This window comes from Monopterus albus, unplaced genomic scaffold (genome assembly GCF_001952655.1).
Source record: "Monopterus albus unplaced genomic scaffold, M_albus_1.0 scaffold77.1, whole genome shotgun sequence".
Taxonomy (NCBI): Eukaryota; Metazoa; Chordata; class Actinopteri; order Synbranchiformes; family Synbranchidae; genus Monopterus; species Monopterus albus.
Window position 1 is genome coordinate 294,571 of NW_018127957.1, and position 23,729 is coordinate 318,299.

General features: G+C 40.8%; 1 long non-coding RNA gene across 2 annotated transcripts; it reads left to right on the top strand.

Annotated features, from left to right (window-relative positions):
* The first annotated feature begins 13,560 nt into the window (after positions 1-13,560).
* LOC109963694 (uncharacterized) lies at positions 13,561-16,997 on the top strand. Of its 2 annotated transcripts, XR_002275429.1 has the most exons (4): positions 13,561-13,731; positions 15,471-15,548; positions 15,709-15,886; positions 16,261-16,997. It is a non-coding gene; the product is annotated as an uncharacterized LOC109963694 (long non-coding RNA). The 2 variants fall into 2 exon arrangements; XR_002275428.1 differs by lacking the exon at positions 16,261-16,997 and having other exon boundaries at positions 15,709-16,165.
* The last annotated feature ends 6,732 nt before the right edge of the window (positions 16,998-23,729 follow it).

A 23,729-nucleotide genomic window follows, 5' to 3' on the forward strand; every position in this document is an offset into this window, starting at 1 on the left:
CACACATCGTATGTGGAAATTACAGCAGAAACTACTAACATAAGAGCAACATTGTCATGATTAATGAGTTATATTGTGAAAGAACATCAGTACAATCATGAACATCACCAGTAGTGGAGTTATTATTATATTTGATTATTATAGGTTTTTACATTAACAGTTGACGTGCATTATACAGTACATTGTGCATACTTGTAATGTTGGCTGTGTGTGCATCTGGTAATGTGTGAAACATAAAACATATTTATATGTGGGTGTGCCTGTTCGTGTATGTGAGTACATAAGGGAGCATGTGTTTTGGAGCGTGTATCATCTGGGTTTATATATGGTATATATGTACTGTTTATGTAGCTGCATGTGTCTGGGTGTGTTGGGGTGTATGTTTATCAGATAATGTATTACTGTGTGTGCATTTTTGTGCATGTGTGTTTATCAGAGTGTATGATTGTGAGTTTAACACACCAGTATATCACTGCATACCTCAATTTTGTGACTGTCTGAGTGTGTATTTGTGCATGACTCCCTGCATGTGTACATGTGTGTGTGTAGTTTGGTGCATGTGTCTAGTCTAGCGTCTGTGTGATAAGGCTCGTTAGCAACCCGATGCCGTGCCACAGCTGTGTCTGTCCCAGTGGAGGCTTCCTCACTGAGGGACTGACTGCATCTGCACCACCATACTGTGCCACACACACACACACACACACAACTGTGTCCTCACCACCCCCTCACCTCTGTTGTTGTGTGTGCTGTGAGCCCGCAGAGAAGAAGTTATAGCAATACACAATTAGTTAGCAGCAGCTCACCTGACAAGATGGCTGATCCCTGTACACCTGGGAAGATGGCGGCACCCAGACACACACACACACACACACACACACACACACACACACAGACATGCGCGCGCGTGCACACCAATGCACATATTGTCAGAAACCAATAACAGCTCTCAATCATCCCCAACTCATGCCATTTTATAAAATATGCTAGTTAGTTCATCTGCTAGAGAGGGGAAGGTTATTGTGAGACAGAATGCATAATAGGGAAAGGCTCCTGCTGCACTCCATGCAAATGTGAAGCCTGATGTGTCAGAGGTGTGATGGATCTGTTCTGACAGACACAGTGACAGCCAGGTGACAGCAACTTAAAAACCTACACTCCTTCTTCCTCTCACTTGCGCCCTCCTTATATATATTTACATCCAGAGCATCTTAATGCACTTTTCCTCCTTAATCTTTCACGTTCTTCTGCAGCTAGTTCAGAGACGTCCCCATATTTCACAGGATATGGAATTTTGTGATCTAACAAAGGTTATAGGCTGATTTGCGAGCTATGTTCAGGTGTATGATACCTGCATAAACTGTTGTGTGCTGTATAATGTGCCAGGTCTGACAGTAAATATTAGTGAGACATAGTGAAATTCTTCACTGAAACCCAAGACTCTAACTACTTATAGTCTTTTTTTGGAAGTGCAATCCAGTGGTGTAGTTCTGCTAATAAATAATAAATACTTTACATATGATAAAATGGTAATCATCATAGAAGCACAAGATGATGTGTCAAACAAAAGAGAAAGAGATCGTAAAGATTTATTAATGCACTAACACCAAAACTATACACGCCTGATGTGGTGTTTGCATCTTTAAAAAAAAATGTTAACGCTCCTTTTCTTGGTTGGTCTTTTCAGGAAAAGGTTGTAAATACAAATTTCCAATCATATATATAACATTTTAATGCATTTTCCTGCTAAAACACAAAGAAGAAGTCGGTACTTTTTGGATTTTAGTATTGTCTGCAGGAGTGACGTTTCACCTCTCAGGACAAATCCTGGGCTGCAAACAACTCATTTCTATTCTTAAACTGGGTGGGGCTGGGCTAATGCACAATTACACATGATTAAATGGCAATTACTAGGTTTTATAAAACATAGACTCAACTCAGAAAGGGTCATTCTAGACACTGTGGCATGCTCAGGATGGTCCTGTTGGCAGCCATGTCCTCTCCTCGTGAACATATAATTTGGCAGCATTTCACTGCACTTTTTCTCCCCATTGCTCAGTCACGTGGATTCCACACACTCACTGAACAAAACCCAGTGTTGGATACATTTCATTTACCCAATTCATTTGCATTTTAGTTCAAACCTGCTCACAAACTGCATTACTGTGAATTTAGGGATTTTATATCTTTAGAGTAATTGAATATATTAATTCAAATCAAGTTAATCACTTACAAATATATTCAGTCTATGCAATATTTTATCAAAAATATTGAGGTGTAAAAATACAATGATCCAATTCAAAGCCATTGCTGCATCAAGCCTATGTCAAATAAAATCAATCTTTATTCAAAGAAAAATGGGTTCATGCTTTAATGTTGTACCGAAAAAAACCACAGTAAATATTTTTCATTTACAGTGCAGAAGAAAAAGGAGAGCACTGCCTAAAGCAGTGCATTATGCAGAGTTTACTGCCGGGCTGTGTGTCCTCTCCAACACAATGTAACAATTACAGTCTTAGCAAACCATTTCTAAGCTCATGTTACACCTAAACAGAAACATCTCAATCCTACAGCAATAAGTCAGACTAACAACTCTGTTTGGATTGCTGCTAATGTTTTTATAAAACAATTTGTAACTCTTGCTAGATAATATATCATTTATAATAAAAAGCCAAAATCAACAAATGTTGACTGACATCATCATCATCAAGTCGACATCAACTAATTGTGAATATCATACCTATGAATGCTGATGCAAAATGGGTGAGTTTCTATATTTATTTATTTAGTTATTTATTTCTGCCCCTTTTTTCAACAAGTCCATTCGGCCTTAGTGATTCAAAACATGGAGCATGCTAAGGTCATAACATGAACTAAGCAATGGGCAGCATTGTTTATTGAAATAACAAACTACTTACAGTGACCCATACAGCTACAGTATTTCACCAAACACATTACAGTCCTGACATCAGCAGCAACATTCTGAACAGAAGAGAAAGACAAATACAGAAAGCCTGAAATTTATGATTCATAATAAAAGAGGAGTAAGTGATGAAGAACACTTTCTTATCCTCTACACATGTCCTATTGTATTGCCAGGCTTATGCCATGGATGCTTAGAGAAACAAAACAAAGTAGGATGGCTTCAAATCTTCAATCATTTCCAAAGTGTGTTTGTGGTTAGTTTAACTGATGGTCTTTTTCAGTGAGTGTTATCAAAGAGAAGGATTGTTGCTATGGCTACCTGCGGTTAATATAGAGACAGGTGAGAAATGAAAGGAAAAAAACAACATAAAGTGTCTCAGTAAGGTGCTGGTCCACCACATGCCACCAGAACATTGACTCTCCACGTCTCTGGACTCTACTGGCAGGATGAATACTGCTCTTCCAAAAGACATTGCCATATGTGGTGTTTTGATGATGTGGTAGAGACATTGTCTAACACATCACTCCGACATCTCCCAGTGGTGTTCAACTTGCTCGACATCTGGTGGCTGTGAAGGCCACAGCATATGATTCACATCACTTTCATCCTCATCAAACCATTCAGTGACCCCTCGTGGCCTGTGGACTGGGGCACTGTCAACCTGGAGGAGGCCACTTCCATGAGAACAATTTGGTGTTGATCTGCAGTGACCCTTCCCTCTAAGGAGACAAATGAACCCAAACCATATTACCATCTGCATTTGGCATGTTTCTCCACACATTTATTCAGGTTTTTCCTTCATTTGTCACCTGTCTGTACCTTGTGCACTAATGTATATCTTTTCAGACATGGGATACATAACATTGTTGGCTTCATCAATCTGTTAAAGTGACGGCTTTCTGTCATTCAGACATAGGCCACGTTTAGATTAAGGTTCCTCATGGCTTCATTAAGACATATCAATGACTGTGACAAAGAGAGATGCCTTAGGCATGACAACAAACAGTGTTTTCTCAGTGCATGGTTGCAGAAGACAGTGAGCATGTTCCGGGAGAATTGTTATTCTCATGTTATGGCTGTTTAGGGCATTCTCCAAAATAGTCATGTTTTTATTGAGCTAAGCAACTCACAAAGATGCACAAGAGACACATGCACACACCTAGACTGTTGTGATTGGTAGGCCCATTACGTGACATCCTACAGTACATCAGTACATCATAATCTTGTGTGTGCCTATCCATTAATGTGGCTGCATGCAGTTCAGACTTGTATCCTGTTGAAAGTGATATGTAAATGTTGCTAGGTCTGACCTAATAAGACTGCCTTCATGACTTTTACAGAATGGTGACCAGGGTGCCCATTCAGATATGAAGCCAACATGCCAGATTGATGGAAAGTGCATGTCTGAAAGGAGCTTAACTGTGGTCAAATTGTGCTCCAGGTCTTTGTTTAATGGATGCATTTATGCAATCTTAATGGAAGCCTGCCAGCCAATCAGAAGATTTAAATAATTTGTTTCAACCCATAAAATTGTGCAGCACAAACACCAAATTCTGAGATAAACACATTTCACTGATAATATTTTTTCTGTGCTTGGTTAGTCACAGGGGATGTAGTGTGCACCACTGGTGGTCAGTGAGCACACCGTACAGTAATGTGTCATGATCCAGTTTCATCGGCATCCTGACCCCATGCAGCTCCCTGAGAACCACTGAGAAAGGCTGATGGGACTTCCTGCTGGCGAGTGTGCTACACTGCGCTCGCTGCTATGGTTTATTACAGCAGAGCCTCCCCAAGGACTGAGCTGATGGTGAACATCAAAACTGTGCCTGGCATATTAGAACAGTGAGGATGTGGGTGGAGGTCATCTCCAATGAATTCTGCCTCATATATGGGACAAATGCCTTTGGCACGTTGCATGAATGCTCATTATCAATTCATGGAGCCACTGAACACTCCCTGTTTCTCTTCAAACTCCTTTTTTTCCCTTGTCTGTAAAGGGAGCTGAGCCTTTTCTTTTTTGAGCATGAATTTTGAGAATTCAAACTTCCGCTCAATGACAAGCTATGAGTCCCACACTGGAAAAAGGTCCCATGTGTTTGAAGCATCTAGGCCTCTCCATCTTTTTGATCAGCAGCTCGGCTGTGAATTCAGCAGATCAGAAAGTGGATCAGAGGCTCCCTGGGGACCGCCATTTACGTCTGCCACCAGCAGAGGATAGAGAACGTAATTAAGAGTTTGTTAAGATGCCCAAATTCCTTCTCATTTCCATCCGCCTCACATTCCTCCTCCTCCTCTTGCTCCCCGTAGCTCTGATCTTGCCACAGATTAAACCTCTCATTCCCCGAGAAGACCGAGCCATGGAGGGGAGCTACATCTCCAGCCACACAGGCTGATTATCTTAAAGAGTAATTAGTGAGTGTGACAATCCCTGCTACAGAGCACTGTGTCGACATGATGGAGATGGATTATTCTGACTGGGGTGTACACAGGCCCTGCTGAAAGGCACAAGAAAGAGAACCAAATGTGTTGCATGTGTGTTAATTATTAGTGTCACTCATTCTTTATGTGTCTTTATGTGCTGTTCATGACGATTACAGTTCATGTATGTGTATGTATCAGTGTCAGTCATTCAGCAAGCAACTTCAAACCACCAAAAGGCAACAATTATCCCCTCAGTAATGTGCAGCTTGGGCTTAGTACACATGGTGAGAGATTTGATACGCTAATTGATCTGAAAGATTATTGGTACTTCTGTGGGGGAGGGTGCAGACTTGAAAACATAATTCACTTGCTTAGAAATGTGTCTGGGTCAGTCACTGTGAGAACACTTTTCATAGTTAATTAATGTTATTGGTCATAGTCACAGGAAAACAAAGATCAAGGAAATCAGCATAACATGCATTTAGGCAAAGTGGGCTTTAAATGCCCTTTATCGGTGTTATAATTTTTACAACACTATTCCTCATTATCATTCCGTACTACTCAGCTTCAGTATAAAAAACAATGCAGTTTAATAAAGTAATTTAACTCATAAGCAATTATTTGAAAGAATGGCTTAAAAGCTATCAAAAATTAATTTGAGTTAATGGGAGGAGGGCAATTAGACCCCATTGTAACATCATCATTTCATGTGGTAGTTGTGTTGTGAGCCACGCTTTAACATCCCTCCAGTGGAATTTAGAGAGCAGTAGTGCTGGCAGAGCTAAGAACAACTTAAGGTCTGGAATTGGATGCCTTCCTTAAATCATTCAAGTATTTAGCAAATAGACCTTTATGCATCACTGAATCAAAATGATGTCATCACCCAAAATGGTTCTTACTCAGAGATGAACTATCACTAAATAAATAAGACTTTCTGACGAGCTTACTGGAAGAACCACTGGACTGCAGGTTCTGATGGAGGTAGATGGGTTTGAGGCAGGTTAGCTGCGCTAATGGGACACAGAAATAACAGCTAGCAACTGAAAAGGGAAGATATTAGTTCATGAAGGATGTGGCATAAGGTGATTATTTGAAGTGAAAAGTGTGGATGCCTTCAGTCAGAGCTGATTAAAGAGCAACCTGGACACCAGAAAAGGAAATATTTGGTGAGAGTAAGCATGATACTGTACATGGTCTTCATGAAGTAACTTTCACTAAGTTGCATAAGCAACACAATTATTACAACAGTAAATAAAGCTAGTGTCAAAGCACTCTTAGATTGTGTTACAGTGCCTAAAAAGGTCCCAAAATCTTTTAAATTCCTCTCAAATCATTTCAATTTAATGCATATAATTCAGTTCAGTTGTATTTACTGAGCACCAAATCATAGAAAAAAAATCACTTTATATTGTAAGGTCAAGACCTTACAGTAAATGGACTGTATTTATATAGCACTTTTCTCATAGTGTGTTGCACTGGCCAAAGTGCTTTACAGGAGATCATACACCATTCACACACCGATGACGACAGGCTGCCACACAACGGCGCTAGTCAAGCCACCGGGAGCAATTTGGGGTTCAGTGTCTTGCTCAGGGACACTTAGGCATGCAGGGAGACCGAGAGTCGAACCACCAACTGGCTGGTTAGGAGACATCTGCCCTACCTCGTGAGCCACAGCCACCCCTTACAGTATAATAAAGAAAACCCACATTTAAAATTCTAAATGGATTAAATTAATAGGGTTCTGAAAAAGTTTTTCTTTTAATTTCTTAGCACTTAAAGTTAGTTCATTCTTAGATCTTTCTTACACCTGATTGTTCATTCTTCATCAATTTGAGTCCCAGTTTTGTCTAATGAAATTTATTAGACATTTGTTGGTTTAAATGCTATTGACAGTTGTCTGCTGGAGAAAAAAACCATTCATCCAGTTATTACCTTCTGGTCTGTCTGCTTTCTGCAGCTGCTCATTAGTATTCTCTGCATCGTCTCTCATGTTTTAATTGTCAAAATTTTTGTGAAACACCCTAACATGAGATTATTTGCCTATGTCTTTTGGCAAAAAAAGAATATGACATAGAAACATGAGAGTTTTTATTGGAATTCATGTATAAATTTGGGGCAGATGGTTTGCCATGCAGTGGTTTAGCCAGTAATGGTAATCACAACACTAATGTTGTGTGTTGAATGAATAGTGTTAGAGTTATGGTCAACAAAGCCACTGAAATCACATTCTGGTCCTTCTTACACTGAGGGTAATTTTCACCCATGCTTCTTTCAGTATAATGTGGCTGTTGGTGGGTCCTGTACTTAAATACTCCCCAGACATTCATGAATGATGAATCCTACTGAGTTTGATGATCTTCTGCCTTTCCTTCAGTGCCACCAACAGACTGAGGTTTTTGGTTCAGAACTATCTCAACAACTATCAGACTGATAGCAGTGAAGTTTGCTACAGATGTTAACCACAGAAAGGACTGTAATAATTGTAGTGTGCCCTTCTCATCTAGCACCGCCATCAGGTCCACATGTGAAATGAGGATAGTGTTCTTTCCATGGTGGATCAAAATGAAAAGCTAAACGAATGGAATACTATAAGACCAAATAATAATAATAATTTTGACAAAAGATGTAGTAAAAAACACATGGAAACAATTGATGTTAATGATTTAATCACACTTAAAAATTAGCTTGTGTCAAAAGAGAAGATGCATTTTAAAAAAGAAACAATGAAAACTTGCCCTTCCTCTTGTTCACTACTGACACCTGGACACCTCTGCCACTGTATGAAACTGTAATTTGGTCTATGGCATGCGTTTAATTTCTCGGTCTGTAACACTGGTGAACTGAGTGATCCTGCTTCTAACCTCTCTCTGCTGCCCCTGGGACATTTTCTTGTTGACTCCACAGTGAGATGCCAAAACAAGCAGGAGAGAAAACAGATCAATGAAATTCCATATGAGATGATGGAAAAGCTGTGAGAGAGGAGTGTTAGCGGTCAGGACCGAAGATCAAACAAAAGTGACATCATCACTTCTTGCAAACTATCATCACAGCACAGATTTCAATGGTGGTTCACTCATGATCCAACTTTAAAATGGACATACCCCTCAGATCTCTGTGACTGATGATCCAAATATGTACAGGTGTAATGGAACACCTGCAGTGAAAAGCAGTCATTTAACCCATAACCAGTACAGTACTGACTTCACCTGTAACAGAAAACTTCTGCATCAGGCCAGTTATACTGAATGGCAGTTCCTAAAGAAATATCACTTATTGTAAGGGCAAAACACTGGCAAAAAGATCCAAAATCCAAAAGTCTGTGGTTTTTTTGTTTTTGTTTTTTTTTTTTTGTTGTTGTTGTTGAAGGAACCAGGGCAATGCTAACTTCTGGACTGGCCTATAAAAATATTGTGCATCACCCCTATGGCACTCTATAAGGAGCAGTGCTAAACTTGTGTCTGAATTCCAGGTGCATATTGATGTGTCCAACTGTGTTCTGCAATGTTTGTGCCCACAGGTGCAGTGCAGTTTGGTGCGCAGCCAGGTGTCACCAGGCCCACTGTGGAGGAGGGACAGAATATGATGTTAGAGGGAGGAAAACATCATAAGGAGGTGGAGTTGGGGCTGGCTTTAGTTATATGCAGTAGAACTGGTTTTCATGCTTTTTGATACGTGGGGATTTTAATATTCATGCAAACTGCCCCTCTGATCAGCTGGCGAAAGACTTTTATTCATTGTTGGATTCATTTGATCTTATTCAGTCAGTACTCTGCCCCACTCACCAGCATGGGGGCACACTCGACCTCATTATTTCACGAGGTCTGTCTGTAGGTATGGGAGATGTGTCAAACTCAGCCATCTCCGACCACTTTTCTGTCTGTTTTGAGATTCTGGCACCATTCAGTGTTCCCAGACCCGTGGCCCCACGCCAATGCCGCAGGATTATCACTCCACTTACAGCCCCTAAATTTGCTGCTGCCTTTCTGGCCTCTGGATTTAACTTCCCTGAAACACAAACTCTTCCCATGTGTCCTGATGCTCTTCTCTCCTCATCTGATTCTACCTGCTCTTCGATCATGGACTCCATCGCTCCATCTAGGATAAAGAGACCCAGAAACATCTCTGACCCATGGTTGAACGACTCCACCCGGGCACTGCGGAGACGCTGCAGACAGGCAGAGCGCAAATGGAAAAAGGACAGTCTGCACGTTTCCCTGGACATGCTAAGGGACAGTTTGGTCTCTTACCAAAACTCTGTTAAAAAAGCTAAAACTTGATATCTGTCTAGTATCATTTCAAACAGCAGTCACCATCCTAGAATACTTTTTAAAACCATTAATCAAGTCATTAATCCTGTTACCCTGCCCATTGAAGGCTCAGTTCAGTTGTGTAATGAATTTCAGAGCTACTTTACTGATAAGGTCTGGGCCATTAGACAAAACATTCCTAAGCTCTCATCTTCTGTATCACCTGTTTTTCATGGTCTAGACAAGCTAGAAACTTTTGTCCCGGTCTCACTGCCCCAACTCAAAAAATATGTCTCACTGCTAAAACCTGCCTCTGCCCCCCTTGACCATGTCCCTGCCAGGATGGTCAAGGAGGTCATCGATAATATAGGCCCCACTCTGGTCACATTCATCAATTTCTGCCTTGAGCTGGGCATGGTTCCGGACTCTCTCAAGCATGCGGTAGTGAGACCACTTCTAAAAAAGTACAACCTCGATCCCTCTCTTTTATCTAATTTCCGCCCAATTTCCCTCTTACCTTTCCTATCTAAGGTCATGTTTTTACTCAACTGCAATCTCATTTAGATCGGCTTAATATTGGTGACAAATTTCAGTCAGGCTTTAAGCCCCATCATAGCACAGAATCTGCTCTGCTGAAGGTCCACAATGACATTGCTTTGGCCCTTGATGCTAAGCAGCCTGTCATTTTAGCTTTGCTAGATCCATCAGCAGCCTTTGACACCATTGATCACACGGTCCTGATCTCCCGCCTAGAACATTATGTTGGCCTAAAAGGCCCGGCTCTGAGCTGGTTTACTTCCTTTCTGACCAACAGGACCTTTTCTGTCACCATTGGGGAGTTTTCCTCTACAGTGACACCCCTCAACTCAGAGGTCCCTCAAGGTTCGATCCTGGCCCCGTTACTCTTTTCTTTGTATATGTTACCACTTGGTCAAATTATATCAAGGCATAATGTGCATTTTCATTTTTATGCAGACGATGTCCAGATCTATATGCCCCTGACCCAATGTGACTCCAGTGCTCTCGCTCCCCTTTTTAACTGTATCCGTGACGTCAAACTCTGGCTCGCTGAAAACTTTCTCCACCTAAATGAGAGCAAGACCGAGTACATCGCTTTCAGTCCAGACTTGGCCACCCTGAGACCCAAGCTAGGTGCCCTGACCCCTTCAGTCACTGACACTGTTAAAAACCTTGGAGTAATATTTGACAGCAGTTTTAACTTTGATAAACAGATCTGCTCCGTAGTTAAAACCAGCTTCTTTCATTTGAGGATACTAGTAAAAGTGAAGCCCTTCTTGTCTCATGTAGACTTAGAAAAAGCAATTCACGCTTTTATTACGTCCAGACTGGACTACTGCAATGCCCTTTATGTCGGTATCTTGAAATCCCTCCTTTGGAAGCTACAACTTGTACAGAATGCTGCGGCTCAGCTCCTGTCTTGTACTGCTAAGTATGCTCACATCATTCTCTTCTCATTACACTGGCTTCCAGTGAAATTTAGAATTGATTTTAAAGTGCTCTTATTTCTTTTTAAATCTATTAATGGCCTTGCCCCCTCATATCTTTCGGACATTGTGTCTGTCTACTCTCCCTATAGACCCCTACGCTCTGCAGACCACCTATCTCTAGTCACCCCCAGCTCTCGTTACAAAAAATGGGGTGATCGCTCTTTTAGCAGTTATGGCCCTAGGCTGTGGAACGTGCTACCTCTAGAAATACGGTCCATAACCAAGTTGGCCCCTTTTAAAGCAACTCTAAAAACGCACCTTTTTAGACAGGCCTTTGACAACTCATCCGGATCATCTCTTTTGCTGCTGTTTTATCATCCATCTTGTTGATATGTCCTTTTCTTGTTGTTTTTAAGGTCTGTTATGCTAGCTATGTGTTTTTTATGTGTTCTGTGAAGCACTTTGTGCTCCTTTTGCGGGTTGTAAAGTGCCATATAAATAAAGTATTATTATTATTATTATTATTATTCATGCAGAAGTTCTGCACATAAATATTCACTCAGTAGTCTGCTACTATCACTGACCAGCTTTTGTTTGTGGAAGAAAGTAAGTCTCTAATCCTGTAACCAGCAGCATTTACCATGTAATTTACTCAGCGCTACATCCAGAGTGACATCCATGGGTTCTTGCATGTAACTTTATAAGCATTTAACAGTTTTTAAAATAATACAATAAAATCATATTGTAATCATTGTATCTATGGTGAAAGTGATTATGCTCCACCAGATACTAAAACATCTCTTGCTGTCTATGACAGCTACCTGTTCACTTTGCCTTAGAGTGTTGCAGTTTGGAACAATTTTAAGCAACTTTAAACACATTTAGTTTCAAGTATACCCCAGCTCCTAAAGCAGCCATCAACTTAACCTATCCTTATTTGGAAAAGACAAACATTTTCTGGGGTGAACTCTCTTGTGACAAGTAAAGCTTCTCCTCCCCATTTTTAAATAAAAAGAAGCAAGTAATGTAGGTGTAGTAGATAACCAACATGACTGAGACATGCTGGTTATCTACTGAGATAAGAAAGACAATAATGTTCACACAATTTGAAGGACAGATGATGTTTGGGAAATAAACTGGAGAAATGCCACAAAAAGCACCTAACAGCAAAGATGAAGACAGACAGATTGTTTGGGAGTGTTGGTGGTGCTCTGGGTAGCTTGAAACGGAGGGTATAATGTTGAGCCAGGTGAGAGACATCTCATTACACTTTTATGTGCTGCTAACTGCCGCGGGTTGGCCGACTGGTTAAAGAGAGCTGAACACAGCTCCTCTGGTTCAGATGGCTGCTCTGCCCTGCATGCCTAGAGGCGGGTGCTTCACTCCTTTTCTCATGTTAATTAATTTGCTGACACTTCACTCTTTGTCATTCCCAGCAGTCACGTCTTCTGCTCTGTATCCTGTGGCACTGCTTTTATCAAATGGTGAGATTTCGACATCAGATGGGTCTTCCATGGTGCCAAAAGGACAGGCCTGAACCTCCTCATCCTCCTTGGCCGGGGTTTGACCTGGCTCGGCATCGGCTGCGCTGTCATCCAGAGTAAAGCCTGGACTGAGAGTGTCTCTCTGTCTCAGCCCGGAACACTGGAGTCATTATTTCCCTGCTGCACTGGCCCTGCAGCAGGCCAAGAATATGGCTGACACACATTGCCTGGGGTTATGCCTGGGGGCTGGCGTCCCTTCTCTGTAGGCCTCAGCTCCCCTGGAGAAACAAGCAGTGCCAAATAACAGCTGCTTGAGGCAGCAAAAAAGCACCCTTATTTCCACTTGTCCTCAGTCCAACCAGTACACCAGAGTACTTCAGTGGCTTTCAACAGTGTGTCATGAAGGCCCAAGAACACTCAGAGGTCATGTTTTCAGTCACAGTTTTGATTATCATACAAGTGCCATCAAATGAGGACACAGTCACAGCTTCTTTGTCCCACTGTTGTAGTTTGGCTTTAAAAAATACAATGTGGCTCCAGGGATGGTAATGTTGGGGGATGTGTCCACCATACTGGTCCAGTCCAGTCCTCCCAGAGGATGAATCCAAATGAATTTGATTATCAGACTTCGTGCCACCAGCAGGTTGACATTTGTGGGTCCGAGTGAAATGTCTTGACAGCTGTAGGACTGATTTCTATGAAATTTAGTGTAGGTAGTTTTGACTTAATATTTGTATACTTTACCACACATGCGTATGATTTTCAGTTGTTTCCTGCTTTGTGCTTTTCAATTCAAAATTAAATTCAAATTTTATTTGTATAGCACCAAATTTTATTGTGATTGACTTCCACCCTGTCCTGGTTTTTGTTTTCACTTCTTTTAGTCAGTTCTCATCAGACACCTGTTCTTCATTTTTTCTGATTCACTACTCCCACTTTTCACAGCAGTTGTTCATGTCTGTAATTAGTTCGTTCTGCATTTAAGTCTCCAGACAGCAGTCGCCAGGTCATTTGTTCATTATCACCTGAGACACTTGGTCTGTTCTCTCCATGAGATATTTTAGCTTTTTGCCTGTTCACTTTCTCCAGAGACTCTCTGGTTTTCTGTCTCACCTGGCTCTTTCCTGTTTCAGGCCCTGGATGCCATCTTCACACTCACTGCATCTGTTTCTGCTCATCTTCCCTTGTTTCATCTTTGCTTGGTTAGTTTAGATATTATGTTTAACATTTTCCTCTTTCTTGTGTCTTTCTTGTGTTTTCTGTTTATGCTTACCCTGCATTGTTGTGTGGTGACTACTTGCCTGTGAGTGTCTTTACGTAGTATTTAGTTCATCACCTGTAGTAGTTTGTATAGTTTAATTGTATTTTGTGTTCGTACTAGTCTAAGTTTTAGTATTGCTCCTGAGTTGTCTAGTTATTCCACTTTTGAGATGAGTCTCAAGTCGGTGTATGCGACTTAAATGCGACTGAAGTCCAAGTTGCAATATAAAGATTCCCGCCTGTGTATTGTATTCCTCCTGGTCTTGTCTGCATTTGAGCCCAGAGACACTAAAATAAGCATTCCTGTGGTAAATTCCCATTAAAGGTGTGGTATTTTGGGGCATTTGATAGTTATTCAACAAATTAATGACTATGCCCATCAGCTTGAAAATTTCAATACATTAAAAATATGGGAAGCATTTTATTTAAAAAGCAGAACCCAGAATGCCACTTAGTATTTAGCACTCAGTACCACTCTTGTGAGTTTGCTAACTTGTAAGATTAAAAACCACAGAAGGGTAAAACATGCCAGGCCGACACTGATATGAGGTAAGTAAACAGCTACAGTTAATAAAATTGATAAGGACTTGTTAGATTTACAGTACATGTACAAAATGATCATGCACTGATGATATTTGAGAGTACTGGTGGCAAAGAGGCATTGGAGGGCCCCTAAATCAAATTTTGCTTAGGTCCCCATAAAGACTTAAGCTGGGCCTGTATTTTTCAGCCATTTGTCTAAATTGAGTTTGAAGTCAAGAATATAAAGTCAAAATTAGTTTGAGTCTTTTACCAGTGTTAGCCAATCAAGTCTCAAGTTCTCAAATTTGTGACTAAAGTCCGACTTTAATCAAGTCATGTGACTCCAGTCCACCATTTCTGTCATGTCCCAAACAAAAACTGAAGTCCCTTTAGAAGGCAACACATTTTGATCACAAATATGATTACTTTAATTGTTTTCAACATTTATCATTACATTGAAAGTGAGAACATCAACTAACATCATTGTGCATCAAGTAATTGTAGTAATTGTAGCGAGAGGACATAGACCACTTGTGATGTGGTGAGCTCTGAAAACATTTTCAGGGTGGAAAAACACACCATGAATAAGTTGATAGTTCTGAGAATCCCCAGTAAGTACAACCAAGCCATAACCTAAAGTGTGTGCACAATTTAAAACTTTACACAGATTTTAATCAGTCTTTTTAAAATCACAATTTCTTTTATATAAAGCTTAATAAAACAAAGCTTTGCAGATTTCATTTTCATAAGTAAAAACCAAAATGAGCTCCAAATATATTTACTCAAAGGAGAGGATGGAGGTTTGACGAAACAATACTTGCAGATATGCTGAAGATGCTTGGTCGACAGAAACAAAGTGATTGGCTAAGATTCACTATAAAAGAAAACAGATTTTTATCCAAGCAGCTAAAAAATGTTTCTAAATTGACTGTTGAACTTCCAGCACATAGCCCACCTCAAACATTAATGATATTTTCCAGCACTGGGTTGTTAACAACTTTACTTTCTCTAAGGAAACCATCTCCCCAGGAAGGAATGTTTCAACTGGATGTTCTTTGCTTTGAGGTCGCCTCCCATTTGTACCCAGACAAAAACAATGTGAATTTATTTCAGTGATGACCTTCTGATCTGTGGCTGATTGTGGACTTTGTCTCTGTAGTGAGCGGTTACAGTGAAGCCCTGCTGATGCTTGGATCCTCGTGGTACCCAGCTGGGGACTCAGTTGCTGCAATATCAGGTGGGTCAGAGAAAGTAGCATCAGAGCTGCCTCACTACCTCTGGTCTGCTCTGTTATGTGGTTGACAGGTTCTTCTCTGTTTAGTTGGCAGAGACCAGTTGTTTTATACTCTAGAGGTTCTACAGGCCATAAACTCACCATAATCACACATCTGTCATAGGGCCTGATGCCTAAATCCACTGACCTGGGATCAGCCAGAGCTAACTTCTGAGTGATAGGAGTGTGTTCGCCAAAGTTGGATGTTGACAGAAAATATGCTGGAGTGCGCTGTTTTTTGGGTGTAAGCCGGACCCTGGAGCTTCTTTCCACTATTTACCAAAAGATCCTATCCTGCAGCAGTAATGACTAGAATCTATTTACTGAAATTGTGCTAACACTCTCACAGGTGCTGAAGTAATCTGTAGGTACATTTGCATATTTTTGAATATTCATAGATACTGGAATGTGTAATGAGGGGCAAATGTTGAGGCCTATTACAGAGATTCACTTAACATTTTTGAGAAAAAACTGTGTTGGACTATGTATTGTTTATAGCAGAGCATTTTTATATGCAAATATAAATATTAAAATGTCTTTTAAGTGGAACTTTAAAGTTGCACTGCAGTTCCCCCCAGTTCTTCTTAACATTTTTCAGCTCATTGTTTTGGATTTTATGGCTGACAACTTTACTGTTTCAGTTTACTCTTGCTGCTCTTATCTGTGTCATTTCCAGATGCTGGCTGCTGTTTTTACCAAACAAGCTCTAATAAGCTTGTGAGCATATAGTAAACTAAACATATGAATAAAAGGAGAGTGCATAGTGGACTTAACTGTATCACCACAGCTCAGTAAATACTGAACAAGGTTGCAGAAATTACAGACACTATGAAAAGGTTCACCTGTATTCAGAGGGTTGCAGATGAAGTCAGGTAAGGAGGGGATGCTGTGGGACAAAGGCAGCAGGTTGGCGGTGGTCAGCAACAGCCACGCAAAAACATCTTGCAGTCAAGACAAAAGTCTAAAAACACACAGACTGCAAAGGGAAAAAAGGTTTGAATGCTACAGTGGGATAGAGCAGAGGCCAAGATTTTGGGGGATGTATTCCAAGGTTTTGTGGCTCATTTTCTGGCGCTAAACAGTGAAATGTGTGTGTTCTAATATGTATCCTAATATTTAATATGTATGTTTTTGCTGGTGTCTTCATTGTAAATGACTATTTTTCAGTTTCACACCAGTCACGTGATAGAACATCATCAACACGCCCACTAGCTCAGCGTGAATGCTCCGGAGTGTACACTGCTGTATTCTCATGTGCTCACTCCAGCTTGCTCGGACATTACACAGACTTTGTACTAAGGAGCTGGCAGGGTGAAGTCTGTTTGAGGTCCAGGTCAGCTGACTTGGACATTTGCGTTCTCACATACAGCTCCCCCCAGGTAATGCCTAGAGAATTTCAGGGTTCCAGTGCATGTCTGAAAAGGGGATCATGTAAAGTGCCCTGAGATGATTATGTAGTTTGGCGCTATACAAACAGAATTGAACTGAAGTGCATACATAGAGTATACTAGGGGAAACTAGGGCGGGAATGGGAATCACATGCACAAGTAGTTGTAGGGAACCAGGTAACAGGAAATGATGAGATGGGATTACTGCAGGGCAGGTGGGAGTGGCAGGAACTGAAATGTGCCTGCTCAGTTAATATGCAACAAGTTAATGAAATGTATAAGGGCCTATTTTTTTATAATGACATATGTCAGTGTTGTGTTGTGTTTACAGCCCCATAGTGTCTCCAAAATCATTTAAATCAAGTTTTAACAATATGTTTGTTTATGCACAAAGGCTAACCACCTTACCATGTGTTGTACTGGAACAGTGGCTGTGCATGCACTCAAGATGCAATTTGGGTCTATAAATAGGAGCACCAAACACAGTGGTGGAACCATGGTGGAAATGCTTGACTAACAGAGCTGATTGCTGCATCCAGTTTTTATGCTGACATCCCGACATTTAACAAAACGGTAATTTCTTTGAGTGTTGCTATGTTCAGCTGCACAAAAATGAAAGTTTTCAAGGATGTCTGGTTGTAGTTATGCTAAGCTAAGCTAATTGCCTCTTACTGGCTTAATACTTATCTCCTCATCTGACTCTTGGCAAGGAAGTAATTAAGTCTATTTCCCCAAGTGTTAAAATAAAAATGGGTACATCCCCAGTGCAACACTGACTAGATGTCATCACTCATTTTAAAATCTTGTACTGTATATACTGTAAGTTGATGTCCACAATCATCAAGAACTTCTTTCAAAAAAGACTTTTTCCTCTCAGTTGAAAACTGTTTTGAAAGCTATATTAAAATACATTTTTTTCATGTAACAGTGTCAGAGTTTTGGCTTAGTTTGTGCTTTGAACTTGACCTCTTGCACCAGGTTGGATGAAAAGGTTGTAAACTGAGTTTCCCTCTAAGAAGTCCTCCTCCCAGTTTTTGATGAATAAAAAGACTGTTTCCACATGGTCTTTCTTGATAAATTAGAGTGCTTCAAGTTTTTGCTATATTAAAAATAACCCAAGCAATATGTAGACATAACGAACTACGAGCTCATGGCCTGCTTCAGGCCAAAGCAAACAGACTTTATGTTTGCAAACACCTTTAAAGAGAGAGAAAGAGGCATCACCAGGCCACAGTGACCTGGATCAAACCTCTCTCTCCTTCTGTTTATATCTGGCCGCTCTGAAAGTTCTGTGAAATATAAAGGAACAGAGGAAGCAGACAGGCTGCTCCTTCCCTTTTCTCTCTTGCATCCTCCATCTCATCTCTCATCCCTCTTTATCTGCCTGTCTATGGCCTCACTCTCTGCCACTCACTTTGTTTCTCACTCTCTCACCAACTGCGTTTATCATGAGCCTAGACGGGTTAGACATCAAAAGCAAGTGGACACAATGGTTCTTCAAAAAAAATCTAACAAAGCTTTGGGACTGCTCCCCCAAATGCTCCTATACTTGTATAGCACTTTTCTGTGCATTTCAGCGCTTTCACACTGTTTGGCCATTCACCCATTCACACTCCCAAGCACTCACACATTCACACACCGGTGACATCACTGGGAGCAACTGGGGGTTCAGTGTCTTGCTCAAGGACACTTTGACATGCAGACTGGACAAGCTGGGAATCAAACCTCTCTACCTCCTGAGCCACAGCTGCCCCCCACCCTAGATGGAAAAGTGTTTGTGGACAGCAAGACTGTTTGGAAACCTATAAATTCACAAAAGGACTGTGATTCTGTTCTTCTGCAATTGTGAATTCATACGTAGAGAGGAAGGTAACAGGCAGCCCAGTCTTACATTGGTCCACAGTGTAAAACATAGTAGTGTCACCATAAGGGCTGTAAAATAGTGACATGCCAACATTTTTGTGGTGTGTTCTTTTGTATTTCAGCTTTTTCATAAAAAGACTGCATGACATCACCCAGAGCCAAAGATCACTGCCTCACCTTACAAAACTGCCACCTACTTCTAATCATGAAAAGAAACTGGGTAACGAAGGGTTTCCCCTGAAACTAGTTTTCTGATGGTGGGGACACAGCATACTGTACATAATAGCACATGGAAGACTGTACTGTAATATTTTCCAAATTACTAAATTAACTTTTTTAAATAAAAATCTTTCAAACTGCCACACACTTTTCTGTTTTTTGTCTGTTTGGACCTTAAGTAGCCAGTTATGATTCATAAAACAATTCAGTGGACAGACGGAACAGTCTGGCACACAGTGCACTGGAGTAAAAGTGTGGAAATAGTGCCACTTTTCTCTTTATTAAAGCAATTTTGAATAGCAATTTCTGGATATAAATCTAACAATAACACTCCACAGTGAAATTGTTTTCCCCCATAATAATAGTAGTTTAAAAATAAAGAAGTGCTAGCTATGTAAATTAATGTTATTGATGTAGTAACCCTGCTTAAAATCACATAAAATTTCAAGGAGACCAGACTGATAATGCTGTATTTTCTGCTTTATTTTCAGCACTTTTCTTTATACTTGAGCTATTGTATCAACTTTCTAAGCATTTCACACCTTGTCACTCTTTAATGCAAAGCAATGCTGTCCTTTCCTTGGCACAGGTAGCACATCCATGTGTTGTGAGCAGTTTAATCAGTCAAGAATCATCTTGTCTCCTCATGCATCAGGTTCTAACCAGTCTTGATACAGCATAAAACTGTGCTGTATCAAGAAAAAGCAAAAATTAAAGAAAGCCAGAAAATGATCCATTCAATTATTAGAAAAACATTTAAATATTATAATCAAAATACTGTGTTTTGTCCCCCTGAAAAATGCACAGAGGATGTAACAGTATTGTTTTCAGCCCTGAACAGCATCTGTAGATGTTCCTATTAGACTTCATAGGACCCAACAAGCAAATGCATTGGAAGTACATGTCCAGAGTATTTCAGTTCTTCAGTCGTCCATCTCAGCAAACACGTACACTTCTGTTGTAATCACACCAGCTGTCTACACAGGCCGTATAACAGCTCACGTTTTACTCACACTTTACACCTATAGATGTGACCTGAAGCACTGGAGCTGCTGCCGGTCATGCTACACCTTTTGTGTAGACATGGTGAGAGAGGTAAGGTGTGGGCTAGACAGTCCACAGGCACTTACTAATGGTCTCTCTGGATTGTGAGTAGGGGTGTAATAATGCATTGTGGAAATGTGACAATATGCATCGTGAATCAGAAAACTGGATCGCAATATCAAGTCAAGACTCCATCTAATTTATTTCCTAACAAGAGGGGGCAATAGGCCAGAGCTGTATTCTTGGCTGACCTGTTGTTGACTCTGATGTCCACTAGGACTAACTATAGCCATTAGCCACACTTTACATTAACCACATTCTAATCTACAGAATGAGGAAAATGTTTAAATAAGAAACAAATGTTTGAAAACTGGTTTTGAATTTACATATGAAGAAAAAAATTAACATTAGTTTTCATTCCCACTGTGTTGTCATGAGTCTATCATAAGCCCTGAGCTCCACCATAACAGACAGTGAGGTGACAGCTGCACATGTATGGTTCACCCAGAGAGTCACACTCCAATGTCATCTAGACTGTAGCAGAGGCTTACAACCTACAGACCACCTGTGGTTGTAAGGGGAGCTGTGATTGGTTGCACTACAATACTGTACATACAGATGCACACACACACACACACAGACACCATGTAGACTGCCAGCCCCTGGTTCATGGAACTCAAGGTTACCAGGTCTGCAGGGGCTCACTCAGCTCCAAGAAAATGTCTCTGAGAGTCAGCACTTTCACTTTATGACTGCTTCATACAGACACACAAATGCACATACACACATATATGTACACACACACACATGCACACCTACAGAGCCTGCTAGTTGCTGTTGCATGATCATTTGATATGGTTATCTATATAAGCTAATGTTCTGTGTCTGTGACTGTGTGGAAAAAAAACTTGTCTGTGTGTTTTGGCGAGTGTTTTGAGTTGATCCCACTGAAAGTCACCTCTGATAGCCATTATACACCCACGTGCTGAAATATCCCTCAATTTCTCTTACCCCCTACCAGCTCACTCCCCCACAGACATGGTTTGTTGCTATCTTTCTCTGATTTGCAGGGAATTTACAGCAGTGCCATGGCCATATTAATAGGATGGTATATGCTTCAAGAACTAGCTGGCAGATCTTAAGCACAGCAGTAGATCTGTGACACACCATAGTCAGAAATGAGTTTAGCTTCTGAGTTTTGGGAATCAAAAGTGATTCTGACCATCAATCAGTTCCTTTCCAGCACACACTGTAATATCTCTGGGGATTGAAGTCAAGGTGTGGCTCTTTGTGTGTGAGTAAATTTATGTATGCGCATGTTTCCATACTTTTGAGCATTACGTATGTGTAACTGTGCCTGTGATGTGAGTGAGTGTATCGGCGTGCAATTACATTGGGAAGCTGCTTCCACCTTTATTTGTATGTGTGCGGGTTGTACGAGGCTGTAAATCACCTCTGTGTTGTGCCGCTGCCTGGCTCACGCTCTATGTTCTGTGATAGATCCTGACAAGCTGCTGTCTGATTTATTGATTCTCTGATCTGAAAGTTTGATGCTTAGCCTGAGGGCTGGATTAACCTGCCGACAGTCCTGTCGTCTCCCTTCTCAGAGGTAACCGCAGCACAGACACCCTAATACATTCATATGCATGTACATATATGTGCACATACACACCAGTGGATGTGGTGGACCCTCCTCTTGGCTAGTTAGACAGCTGGAGATGATGTCCAGTCTACAGTTATACTGAGTTTTACTCTCTCTGTTCATTTGTCCTCCTGACCTCCATGAGTAGCTCTGGGTATGTCGGTCTCATAGGCTGGGGATGTTTCAATCACAATCAGAGACAGAAACTCTCCATATTAATACATTTCCCTAAACCAGTGTAGGTCAATTTACCTTTTTAATATAGAAACTCGCTTCAAATGAAGAATTTATTGCATATAAAGCATTCTAGATAAAAAATAAAAACATTTAGCAAATAAAATGTTGCTGCAGGCATACAGGTAGGAACTTCCACCAACCTGGACATACAGTAGAAAAAACTGTTACAAAAGGTCATGTCCATGAAAACGGAAAGCTGCACTAATCAATATTTTAAATAAACAAAACCTGAAATGACAATGTGCCATGTGAGAGATGTGGTTGTAGTGGTAACTCACAAAGAATGACCACCAAAGCTCTAGGAAACATTTTGGGGTCTTTCAGCTCATTGTTTTCTCCGCCAAGGGCATTTGAGTGTTTGTTTGTTAACAGCATAACTCAAAAAGTAATAAATGGATTTGTATGGAATTTTTTTTGTAGAGGTAGAGTATGACTCATGGAACACGTGATTAGATGTTGTTGCTGAGGTGTATGATCACTTGGATACAAGAACATTTTAAAGATTATTAACCATTGTGAGTGCTGGAAAGGCTGTTGATTGTGTTTGAGTCCTTTTGTGACCAAAATGCGCAACTGCACTGCTGAGCACTCTGAGCACAACAGAGTTAGTGACAGCTGCCTATTTTCTGCCAATGGAAACTGAGCGCTGTCGCTTACTACACCCCTCCGTGTGAGACAGGGACTGAAGAAGCCCAGTGAGGTGACAGCCCACAGCTGGGGAAAGATCTACTCTATGCAGCGACAGCTGGACGAGAGCCTGATGGCAGAGATTTTGAGACAGGCTCAAAATGTTAGCATTTTCATCAGTAGGACTGGTAATATGGCACTTTATTAAGTTTTGATATTTTTTCTGGCATCAGAGTAACTACTTAGATTGAGAATATGTTATCAGACTATCCAAGTCATGGCATTTTAAAATTTGTTCTGATGTTTTTGGAGTTGTGAGCATAGACATATACAGTATGTATATGTATGTATAGACATATATACAGTACGTCTATGATTGTGAGTGCTCGTTATTTCACCAAGCTAGCTCTATTAGCAGGCAGCTACATCTTGCTCAGAGCACAGTAGTCTGTCAGTGAGGGCACCAGTATTCCAGCTGCACATTATAGCTGCATTTCCACTACTGGAACCTAACTAGCGATACACCCTGTGCTTCTTACTGTCATCTGGCATCACCTCACAAGTTGACACAAACTATCATGGGAATATTGCTTCTATGGCATTATGGGGAACAAATGCTGGCACTGTACAATATTGCAAAAATCAGGTGCATCCTGTCTCAAAGTGATGCTGAAAAACTGGTCCATGCATTTGTTACTTCCAGGCTGGACTACTGTAACTCTTTACTATCAGGATGTCCCAATAATTCTCTAAAAAGCCTCCAGTTAATCCAAAATGCTGCAGCCAGAGTACTGACAGGAACTAGCAAGAGAGATCATATCTCTCCCATATTAGCTTCTCTCCACTGGCTCCCTGTAAAATTCAGAATAGAATTTAAAATCCTTCTCCTAACATACAAAGCCCTTAATGACAAGGCTCCATCATATCTTAAAGACCTCGTAGAGCCTTATCATCCTAACAGAGCACTTCGCTCTCAGAGTGCAGGTCTACTTGTGGTTCCTAGAGTCCACAGAAGCAGAATGGGAGGCAGAGCCTTTAGCTATCAAACTCCTCTCCTATGGAACCAACTCCCAGTCTCAGTTCAGGAGGCGGACACCCTCTCTACCTTTAAGATTAGACTTAAGA